Source organism: Thalassophryne amazonica, chromosome 5 (assembly GCF_902500255.1).
Source record: "Thalassophryne amazonica chromosome 5, fThaAma1.1, whole genome shotgun sequence".
Taxonomy (NCBI): domain Eukaryota; kingdom Metazoa; phylum Chordata; class Actinopteri; order Batrachoidiformes; family Batrachoididae; genus Thalassophryne; species Thalassophryne amazonica.
Genome location: NC_047107.1, coordinates 114911231 through 114923731, shown reverse-complemented (window position 1 = coordinate 114923731; position 12501 = coordinate 114911231).

Genomic DNA, 12501 nt, shown 5'->3' with positions numbered 1-12501 from the left:
CACTGACAAAGTGAGGAACCTTGGAGTAATTTTTGATCCTATATTGTCCTTTGACCTCCACATTAGAGATATTACGAGGACTGCTTTCTTCAACCTGCGAAATATAGCGAAGATTTGTCACATCCTGTCTATGGCTGATGCTGAGACCCTGATTCATGTGTTTTTCTTTTCTAGATTGGACTACTGCAATGTTCTATTTTCTGGTTTACTGCAGTCCAGCATTAGGGGTCTCCAATTGGTTCAAAATGCTGCTGCCAGACTTTTGACACGAAGCAGAAAGTTTGACCACATTACACCCATTTTTAGTCAGGCAGATAGGTGAAAAAACTGTGACTTTGTACATAGAAGCATAAAATTTGGCACATGTCTAGACCATGGGACTAGTAAAGGAAATAGCTTTGGAGCCACTTGAAATAAAGCCTGTGTCAGATGGCTGCCAAAAAGGGCATTGACATAAGAAAATTTCTTTTATGATGAGACAATCATTATTAATTAGACAATCCAAATCATCCAAATAACACCCTTTAATGCTACACCATGAACATAAAGTGTATAAACACATGACCAAAATGCTGAGTCTGCAAAATCTACAAATAACATAGCTTTTTACTGTTCTAGAAGTGTTCATCTTATTCACAGTGATTGTCTTGTAGAAGTCATAATTGTCTTGAAAATGTATATGAAAATAATGCAGTTAACATGCCTCATCAAAGGAGCCTGTGAATCCTGCCTGCAGCTGGAACATGTCTTGCCGCACAATCTTAGCTGCTCGTGCCAGGCAGATGGCTTCATCATCAAAATCTTCCTTGCAGAGCTTACGCATAGCAGCTCCCAGGGCTTTGTCAAAGGCCAATAGTATGTCACGTCCTTCTTTGTGGGCTTTCAGATCTGGGAAGTGGTCAAGAATGTGATTTTTAAGTTCAGTGCTGTGTGGACGGGTATCTTGCTGAACGCCAAGCTGCTGAAGCCGTGCAGAATACAGCTTAACAAGGTCTGCAAGCTTGAACACTGGAACTACATCTTCATCCATCCTTGCTTCATCGATGTATGCCGGCAACTCTGCGAGAGCAATGCCTTTACTTATGTTGTCAGTTCTGTTATGCTGTCCTTTTCTTGCTTCCTGTGTGGCTGTAGCTTTGTTGTAAAGTGCTACTAAACAATGCAGGTGGTATTTTGCATCTTGTGCTATCAAGTCCCCAGCACTGAGTTTGGCAAGAAGTCCCTGGTCTTGAAGTTCTTTGGCACATTTTCTAACCTTCTCGTTGAGACCAAAAGTGGCTGCCTTATGGAGTGTGTCTTCTGTGTCATCCTTCCCACAGAAGAAACAGACATCTTTTGCCACTGCTTCATGTTTTGCAGTTTGCCAGGTGAACTCCCCTCATCAGTGCGACTGCTTTTAAATGTTTTTATGACAGCATTTTTGAAACTGTACCTGTATCCCATACTGGTCGGATGTTGTGATTTTTTTTCTTTTGTATATTTGTTGTGTATGACAGTTGCTTATGTCTGTTTGTACAGTAGTGTTCAGAATAATAGTAGTGCTATGTGACTAAAAATATTATCCAGGTTTTGAGTATATTTCTTATTGTTACATGGGAAACAAGGTACCAATAGTGTTGTGTGCTGGGGTGTTTGGCTGGCTTGGTTTTTGTTTTTCTGTTTCTCCCACCAGGTGGTATGCATTCAGGACTGAGTGGCTGAGCATTAGGACCTCACCCTGAACACCTGAGGCTTGTTATCATGTGCAGGTCATCAGGGCTCACAGCTGTGGTGTATTCTGTCTTGATCAGAGATTGCTGCATTTAAACCTTGAATGCACAGTGTGTGATTGCCAGAGACTCGACCTTGTGAGCAGACGTGTGAGATCGACGTCAGGAGAACAATCTCACCATCACGGACGCAGAGACCACTCCAGGTTTGACGCCACAGTCTGTGAAGGAGGATTGGGTGAGGTCTCACGCTCTTCAGCACACTTCCTGAGGTAATTTGGTTTTGGTGACTTTTATGAAGTAATGACAGTGGATTTGGTGTCCCTCACACCTTGCTGTATTGAGCTGTCACGTTATGCTAATTGTCTAATCAGCTTCTGCTGCAGTGGAGATTTGAACTGAGTTGTTCCGTGCCTGCAGGGTGAGAAGCTGATATATATATTTAAGCCAGGAAGTGTTTGCTGATTGTGTGCACCTTTGAGCTGTGTCTCTCTGTGTGGAGAGTGTTGGACTCACCTCATATTTTCTTTCTCCACAGACGTGGTTTGTCACGGTCACATGGGGGGTGTCGGCGGGGTCCCTGGGTCCGAACTGCTGTGGCTCCGGACCGTTTGCGCTGCTGAGAACGCGCCGTGTTTCCACCTCACCAGGCCGCGGACTTTTTAGTTGTTTATCACTTCACTCACTTTCATTAAAATGTGTTATCTTTTGAACCGTGCTCTGCTTATTTTATGCTGGGTCCTGTCAAACGCTGGGTCGGTGCTCCGACCGCGTCCGACACATAACAGTAGTCTCTGGCCATTTAACAATGGACCAGCTGAAGCAGAGATGGTGTTTTTGCCGAGAAGGCTGCAGCAGATGTTGGAGTTGATCTGGGATCAGTTGCGGGTGCTCTCTGCCCGGGTTGTGCATGTTGGTGCGCGCATGGCGGAGTTCACAGCTTGGGTCGCGTCGCACCCCACTGTTACGGCTGTAGCCCCGTCTCCTCCCGTGCATCTGGCTCCAACGCCTGTCGTAGCAGCCCCGGTGGTATTTAGTTTGCACTTTAAGCTGTTTGTTATAACCTGCTGTCATTTACAGCAGTGTGAATTGGTTTTTACTCTGTTACCACGGGGATTTTCTCATTTGGCACTTTGGCTCCCTCTGTTGGTGACAGAGTCACATTACCGTTCAGGTTCAAAGGATGGAAAACAATGTTTTTCCATTCTTTGCACTTGACGATGTAGGCCAATGTTAGTTTTTTTTTTTTTTTTTTATTGGTCTATTAGCTGTTTCTTGTTTTAGTATGAGGTGTTTTTTATCAGGGGTTAATTTGTTGTTTTTGTGGGTTTAAAGCACTGTCTGTGGTCTGGAGTTGAAAATGCAGGCTGTCTAGAGCATAGTTTGACCCAGGTGACTTTATGTTTGTCTGTTGGTCTTTCTTTTTTATTTCTTTTGGTTTCACCTCCCAGGGTTTGATGGGACGGTCCTCTGGGGGGTGATGGGGGGGGGGGGGTAATTGGGTTGTTTTTTCTTTTTCTCTTTTTTGTTTTTTTTGTTCCCTCTTCTCCTCTGGCTCCGGCCGTTTGAGCCGTACATTGTCGGTGTTGCTGGAGTGATGCAGTTTGGTTATGCTGGGCGTTTCCCAGGTAACCTCTGCACCCGGGAGGGGGGGGGGGGGTTTGGGGTATTATATTTTTTTAATTCCCTTTACAACCTCCAGCCTTGGCGTGCCTCTATGCCGTTTGGCGTTGCTGGGGTGGTGCAGTTCGGTTATGCTGGGCGTTTCCCAGGTAACCTCTGCACCTGGGTGGGGGGGGGGGTTTAGGGGTGTTTTTTGTTAATTCCCTGTTCCACCTCCGGCTTCAGCGCGCCTTTGAGCCGTACGCCATCGGCGTAGCTGAGGTTTGGGGCAGTGGAATATACTCGTGGCTGGTTTAAAAGTCGGAGGGGTGGCGCTGTTTTGTGCCGTACGCCATTACCGCTGTTCCACTCCTCCCGGTTGACTTTTGGGGTATAGTCATGGTTGGTGACACTGGACGTACTTCCAGTTTCCCCTGCGCTGTGGGGTAGGGGTTGTTGTTTGGTTTGTTTGTATGGTTTTTTTGGGGGGGGTTTTTCCCCCAAGTTTCCACCCTCAGGGTGTGACTGGGGGGAAAATGACTGTGGGACCATCTAGCCGTAGACGGCCGGGGCTGGGTCTGTTAGTCATGGGGGGGGGGGGGGGGGGGGTGGTGTCTCCTGGGGTTTGATGGACCGGTTCTCTGGGAGGCGCTGGGAGCCCCCGTGGGTGACTTTGGATCCCAGAGGGACCTCGGCTGTGGTTATTACTCCTGGAGCTGGCGGGATGTCCTCGTGGGGGGTGTTGGTCCCTACATGTCGTCCGGGGGAGGGGGGGGTTAGATTTTTTTTTTTTTTTTTTTTTTTTTTTTTTTTTTTTTTGCAAGCTTAAGTTTGGGTCGTGTTTTTTTTCTTTTCTCCACTTCCCAGGGTTTGATGGGACGGCCCTCTGGGGAGGGGGGGTGTTGGTATGGTTGTTTGTGTTTTTCTTTTCTCCCAGTTTGCACCCCTGGGGTTTGGTTGTGGTGTTCCCTGGGGGGGTTATTGGGGTTTTTTTCTTTTTGTTTTATGACTAAGCAGACTCTAAAACATAGTCGAAAGATAGCTGAATGCACAGGTTCAAGAACTCCTGGCCAAAATTGAGCAAAGTGAACGACAGAAGCAAGAGTTGACAGAAACGAATGCAAAGATGCAGGCAGAGGTGGAGACTCTAACAGGTCTGCTAACTGAAGCAGAAGGCAAGACCATCAAATTCAACAAAAGATATCTCTGCACTGGAGTCTCAGTTGCAGGATACTCAGGAGCTGCTCAAAGAGGAAATCCATGGAACACTTTCCTTCTCCATCCGCCTAGGGCAGATGGAGGATGAGGGGAATATTTTGCGGGAGATGCTGGAGGAAGAGAGCAAGAAGACTGTGGAGAAGCCAGTTTCTACTCTCTAGACTCAGCTGGCTGAAAGGAAGACAAAGGCAGGATAGGACGCCTTGTCAGAGGGGGCTGAAGAGGGCCTCAAGTGAGTCCAGTGGGAGTTTGGATGGTGTTCAGCGGCAGCTGGAGTAGAAAAGTTCAGCCTATGGACAAACTGGATAAGACAAATCCGTTTGCAGCAAGAGTCAGATGACCTCATGGTGGACCAGGACCACCTTCAGCAGATCATCTCCAATCTGAAGAGGAAGCAAAGGAAGATTGACCAGATGCGGGCCAAAGAGAAATGCATCACTACTCAATATGCAGAGTAATATTATGCTGAAGCAGAGGCCAGGGAGGAGGAGACAAGTCTTGACCCTGGCAGGGAGTTGAAGTTTCTTATAGACCTGAAAGGTGAACTTGACCGCTTTAACAAAGTGCTCAAGACTGAGATGGATGACTTTGGAAAGAGTTCAGTTTGGAGAGGTCCAAGCGTGCCATGGAGCAGCAACTGGAGGAGATGAAGATTCAGCTGGAGGATGAATGCAGGCAATGTTCCCAGGCCCACTCTGCCAAGAAGACATGGGAGCTGGATCTGGGAGGGCTTGAAGGCTTTCTTGAAGATGCTAATGAAAATCGCGATAATGTCTTATAGCAGCTGAAGAAACTGCAGGCCCGACTGAAAGATCAGATAAGAGGAATGGAAGAGCTGCAAATATCCAGGGATGAAGCAGTTAATGATGCTAGAGACAGTGATAAGAAGCTTAAAGCCATGGAGGGAGACATGCTACACACCCAGGAGGAGCAGTCTACTGCAGACAGGCTCAGGGTGAGAAAATATAAGCTCCAAGATGGGATTGATAGTCTCAACACAAAGTTCCCTGTTGGCAGAGCAGAGGAGACGGCTGGAAGCTTGCATTATCCAGCTGAAGGAAGAACTAGAGAAGCTCAACATTGAGATGATCAATGACCACATGAAGAGATTAACATTGTAGGTTGAGCAGCTGACGACGGAGTTGTCTTCAGAGCGCAGTAATGCTCGGCTCTTGGAGACAGGCTTTCCCAGCTGGATCGTCAGCACACGGACCTGAGACTGAAGCCGCAGGAGATGTTTTTTGCTCCCAGCCAACATTCCAGCTATGGTCCCTGGAGGGGGGTGTTTTGTCTGGCCCAGGTTCGTGTGGTTGCCAGGAGGCTTCCCGTGAGGGTGGGGTGCTGGGGTGTTTGGCTGGCTTGGTTTTTGTTTCTCCCACCAGGTGGTATGCATTCAGGACTGAGTGGCTGAGTATTAGGACCTCACCCTGAACACCTGAGGCTTGTTTTCACGTGCAGGTCATCAGGGCTCACAGCTGTGGTGTATTCTGTCTTGATCAGAGATTGCTGCACTTAAACCTTGAATGCACAGTGTGTGATTGCCAGAGACTCGACCTTGCGAGCAGACGTGTGAGATCGACGTCAGGAGAACAATCTCACCATTACGGACGCAGAGACTGCTCCAGGTTTGACGACACAGTCTGTGAAGGAGGATTGGTTGAGGTCTCACGCTCTTCAGCACACTTCCTGAGGTAATTTGGTTTTGGTGACTTTTATGAAGTAATGACAGTAGATTTGGTGTCCCTCACACCTTGTTGTATTGAGCTGTCACATTATGCTAATTGTCTAATCAGCTTCTGCTGCAGTGGAGATTTGAACTGAGTTGTTCCGTGCCTGCAGGGTGAGAAGCTGATATATATATATTTAAGCCAGGAAGTGTTTGCTGATTGTGTGCACCTTTTGAGCTGTGTCTCTCTGTGTGGAGAGTGTTGGACTCACCTCATATTTTCTTGCTTCACAGACTCGGTTTGTCGCGGCCACCTGGGGGGGTGTCGGCAGGGTCCCTGGGTCTGAACTGCTGTGGCTCCGGACCGTTTGCGCTGCTGAGAGCGCGCCGTGTTTCCACCTCACCAGACCGGACTTTTTAGTTGTTTATCACTTTCATTAAAATGTGTTATCCTTTGAACCATGCTCTGCTTATTTTACGCTGGGTCGGTGCTCCGACCGCGTCCGATACATAACAAATAGATTCAGTAGATTCTCACAAATCCAACAAGACCAAGCATTCATGATATGCACACTCTTAAGGCTATGAAACTGGGCTATTAGTAAAAAAAGTAGAAAAGGGGGTGTTCACAATAATAGTAGCATCTGCTGTTGACGCTACAAACTCAAAACTTGCTTTTTTTTAGCAATCCTGTGAATCACTAAACTAGTATTTAGTTGTATAACCACGGTTTGTCATGATTTCTTCACATCTGCAAGGCATTAATTTTGTTGGTTTGGAACCAAGATTTTGCATGTTTAGTGTGCTTGGGGTCATTGTCTTGTTGAAACACCCATTTCAAGGGCATGTCCTCTTCAGCATAAGGCAACATGACCTCTTCAAGTATTTTGACATATCCAAACTGATCCATGATACCTGGTATGCGATATATAGGCCCAACACCATAGTAGGAGAAACATGCCCATATCATGATGCTTGCACCACCATTCTTCACTGTGAACCGTGGCTTGAATTCAGAGTTTGGGGGTCGTCTCACAAACTGTCTGCGGCCCTTGGACCCCAAAAAGAACAATTTTACTCTCATCAGTCCACAAAATATTCCTCCATTTCTCTTTAGGCCAGTTGTGTTCTTTGGCAAATTGTAACCTCTTCTGCACATGTCTCTTATTTAACAGAGGGACTTTTCGGGGGAATTCTTGCAAATAAATTAGCTTAACACAGGTGTCTTCTGTCACAGCACTTACAGGTAACTCCAGACTGTCTTTGATCATCCTGGAGCTGATCAATGGGTGAGCCTTTGCCATCCTGGTTATTCTATCCATTTTGATGGTTGTTTTCCGTTTTCTTCCACGCGTCTGTTTTTTTTGTTTTTGTCCATTTCAAAGCATTGGAGATCATTGTAGATGAACAGCCTATAATTTTTTGCACCTGTGTATAAGTTTTCCCCTCTCCAATCAATTTTTAATCAAACTACATTGTTCTTCTGGACAATGTCTTGAACGTCCCATTTTCCTCAGGCTTTCAAAGAGAAAAGCATGTTCAACAGGTGCTGGCTTCATCCTTAAATAGGGGACACCTGATTCACACCTGTTTGTCCCACAAAATTGACGAACTCACTGGCTGAATGCCATAATACTATTATTGTGAACACCCCTTTTTCTACTTTTTTTTTTACTAATAGCCCAATTTCATAGCCTTAAGAGTGTGCATATCATGAATGCTTGGCCTTGTTGGATTTGTGAGAATCTACTGAATCTACTGGTACCTTGTTTCCCATGTAACAATAAGAAATATACTCAAAACCTGGATTAATCTTTTTAGTCACATAGCACTACTATTATTCTGAACACTACTGTATTGTGGTATTTTGTGACCATGTTGTTGTGCTGCCTTCTTGGCCAGGTCACGCTTGGAAAAGAGATTTTTAATCTTAATGAGGCTTTTATTTGGTTAAATAAAGGATGCCAGGGTGGAATGATTGGACAGCATGCATCATTAATGACTTTAATATTAATAACATTACATAACATTAATAACAAGAGTTGGATGCACAGCATGGCTGTCCATGGACTGAGCAGTCCAGCAGAACACATGTGACGGTACAACAAAACATATTTTAAATATGCCCATAAGGAGCCCACTGACCCAAGCTATCAGCACACCAAATTTGGTGTAGATAGGATGAAAACTATAGATTTCTATAAGCACCACACGCATCCACATATTACATGATGCTGCATTCACACAGAGGCACAATGAGTTACGAATATCATTTTCCTGTCATTCGTGGCACATTTGTGACATTTGTAATGTGACTTAATGTATCTAAATAGGGTTCTTAACAGCACGTGTTAGTTCGTGATATTCGCGATTATTTGTGGACCATGTTTTTGACTGCCAAAAAAATCTTCCACGAATGTCACAAATCACTCTCCATTCATGGAGTTCACAACTGAGTGTGTTGATTCGTAATAGAGCTTGACAGGATTCGTAGTGTATTCTTGATGGTTCTTGGAGCCGATACTGTCACATATCATTACGAATCGTCACGAAAGCTTTCAAGAACTGATACGAATTGTTACGCAAGTTCACGTGATGATTTACAATGGCGTGCAGCAGTGCGGGACAATATTCGTGACCTTGCGTAATAATTCACCAGTGATTTGTGCCATTAATTGTAATGTGAGGGAACAGGTCGCAACAGTTTGTGATGGTGCGTGACACCTCTGCCCCGAATCATCAAATTCATTTGAAAGTTGTGATCCTCAGTCACGAATTTAGATTTGTGGCATATTATTATTATTATAATTATTATTGGTTATACCCAGCATCAAGATGACAATTTGTGTGTGCTTGTATGTGTACGCATTGGTCCAAGAGTCTTATCTTTGTCCTACATCTACAGCTCATGTTCAAAGTTCATGCCACGGTGATCTTTCATGGAGGTATTTATTATTTAACCAACCTTCTACTGCACAAGACAAACTGAATTTTAGTCTTTTCTTGTGCTTGAGGCAATGCACAGACTTCAGGGAACATCCATGCCTGGGTTTTCTGCAGGTGCTCTGCTTTCTTCCCACAATTAAAAAGATGCTTATTTGTTGTCTGCTCCTTTTTCTGTCCCTGATCAAGGCAGCGTCTCTACATCTGGACTTGGTCTCTGGGTGCCGGACTGTGGCTGCCCACTGCGCCTAGTTGTTGCATTGTGTCTAACTGTAAGTATATTTTATGCTGAGATTGAACCATAAACTAGACAAACATGTTATATTTTGATCACAAACACATTTTCTATTATTATTATTATTGTTGTTATTGTCATAATGCATGTAACTTTATTTTTTCTGATGTTTTTATTGCATTCATTTTCTGTTTTCCCCTTTTCTTGTTCATGTCTTGTACCTTTGCTCAGGTTTATCTTGGACTGCAGCTCTGGCAGTTTTATCTGCATTACACTGAAGGTCAAATTCAGGGGTTCAGTCACAGAGCTCTTTATTGCGCATCAAAGCTGCTGCTGTAACAGTAACACACCCTGTGATTGTGAGGCATTTGCTGTTCAAATAGGCACTTATTTGCTCTGAGGAGGGCTGCAGTCACATCTCATCTAAATCTGTTAGCTGGGAAGCGCTTGGTAAGTTTAAGAAACAAAAACTAATGAAGCAATTTAAGAAGTTGCCTCTGAAAAAAGCTAAAGACTGAAATATATGTATATTGTTTTGTGTAAGTTTAGGATGATATGTATGTGGCTGTTTTGTTTATGTTGGGTATGAATGGAGTTACACCCTGATACGGTGCATCCGGAAAGTATTCACAGTGCTGCACTTTTTCCATTTTTTTATGTTACAGCCTTATTCCAGAATGGATGAAATTCTTTTTTTTTTCCTCAAAATTCTACAAACAATACCCCATAATGCAGGGGTGGGCAATCATGTGCCATGAAGGGCCGAAGCACTGCAGGTTTTCCTTGCTACCAATCATCTCAGCAGGTGATTTCATTGACAACCAGGTGTTTATGTTCAAGGGAGAAGCTCATCAGCAACCCACCTGATGAGGTGATTGGTTGCAAGGAAAACATGCAGTGCCTTGGCCCTCGTTGCCCACCCCTGCCATAATGACAATGTGAAAACTATATTTATTGAGATTTTTGTACATTTATTTAAAAAAAAGAAGAAGAAAAAAAAAAGAAATCGCATGTACATAAGTATTCGCACCCTTTGCTCAATACTTTGTTGATGCACCTTTGGCAGCAATTACAGCCTCAAGTCTTCTTGAATATGATGTCACAAGCTTGGTGCACCTATTTTTGGACCGTATTGCACATTCCTCTTTGCAGCACCTCTCAAGCTCCATCAGGTTGATGGGTAATGTCAGTGCACAGACATTTTCAGATCTCTCCAGAGATGTTCAATCGGATTCAGGTCTGGGCTCTGGCTGGGCCACTCAAGGACATTCACAGAGTTGTCCTGAAGCCACTCCTTTATATATCTTGATATCTTGGCTGTGTGGAGTCATTGTCCTGCTGAAAGATGAACTGTCGCCCCAGTCTGAGGTCAAGAGCGCTCTGGAGCAGGTTTTCATCCAGGCTGATGCTGTACATTGCTACATTCATCTTTCCCTCAATCCTGACTAGTCTCCCAGTTCCTGCTGCTGAAAAACATCCCCACAGCATGATGCTGGGTGGCACAGTGGCTTAGTGGTTTGCACTGATGCCTCACAGCAAGAAGGTGGTGGGATTGCTTCCCGCCCTTTCTGTGTGGAGTTTGCATGCTCTTCCCGTGTCTGTGTAGGTTTCTCCGGACACTCCGTTTTCCTCCCACAATCAAAAACATGCTTATTTAGAATCTGCTCCTGTCTTTAGCCCTGGCCAGGGCAGTGTTTCTGCATCTGGAGTTGGTCCCCGGGCACCAGACTCTGGCTGCCCATTGCTCCTAGTGGTTGGATTGTGTCTAACAAATTTGGATGGGTTAAATGCAGAGGACAAATTTTTTTGTATGTACAACCCCAATTCCAATGAAGTTGGGACATTGTGTAAAATGTAAATAGAAACAGAATACAATGATTTGCAAATCCCCTTCAACCTATATTCAATTGAATAAACCACAAAGACAAGATATTTAATGTTCAAACTGATAAACTTTATTGTTTTTGTTCAAATATTTGCTCATTTTGAGATGGATGTCTGCAACATGTTTCAAAAAAGCTGGGGCAGTGGTATGTTTACCACTGTGTTACATCACCTTTCCTTCTAACAATACTCAATAAGCATTTGGGAACTGAGGACAATAATTGTTGAAGCTTTGTAGGTGGAATTCTTTCCCATTTTGCTTGATGTACGACTTCAGTTGTTCAACAGTCCGGGGTCTCCGTTGTCATATTTTGCACTTCATAATGCACCACACATTTTCAATGGGCGACAGGTCTGGCAGCATGTGTTGCTCCAAAACCTGGATGTACCTTTCATCATTGATGGTGCCATCACAGATGTGTAAGTTGTCCATGTCATGGGCACTAACACACCCCCATACCATCACAGATGCTGGCTTTTGACCTTTGCGTTGGTAACAATCTGGATGGTCTCTTTTCTCTTTTGTCCAGAGGACACAACGTCCATGATTTCCAAAAACAATTTGAAATGTGGACTCATCACACCACAGCACACTTTTCCAATTTGCGTCTGTCCATTTCAAATGAGCTCGGGCCCAGGGAAGGCAGCGGCGTTTCTGGATGTTGTTGATATATGGCTTTCGCTTTGCATGGTAGAGTTTTAACTTGCACTTGTAGATGTAGTGATGAACTGTGTTAACTGACAATGGTTTTCTGAAGTGTTCCTGAGCCCATGCGGTAAGATGCTTTACACAATGATAACAGTTTTTAATGCAGTGCCGCCTGACAGATCAAAGGTCACGGGCATTCAGTGTTGGTTTTCAGCCTTGCTGCTTACATGTAGAAAGTTCTCCAGATTCTCTGAATCTTCTGATTATATTATGGACTGTAGATGATGGAATCCCTAAATTCTTTGCAATTGAACGTTGAGAAACATTGTTCTTAAACTGTTGGACTATTCTTAAATTGTTGGACTATTTTTTCATGCAGTTGTTCACAAAGTGGTGATCCTCGCCCCATCTTTGCTTGTGAACAGCTGAGGCTTTTGGGGATTATCCTTTTATACCCAATCATGACACTCACAATTAGTGTCCTCAGTTCCCAAACACTTATTAGAAGGAAAGGTGATGTAACACAGTGGTAAACATATCACTGTCCCAGCTTTTTTGAAACGTGTTTCAAAATGAGCAAATATTTGTACAAAAA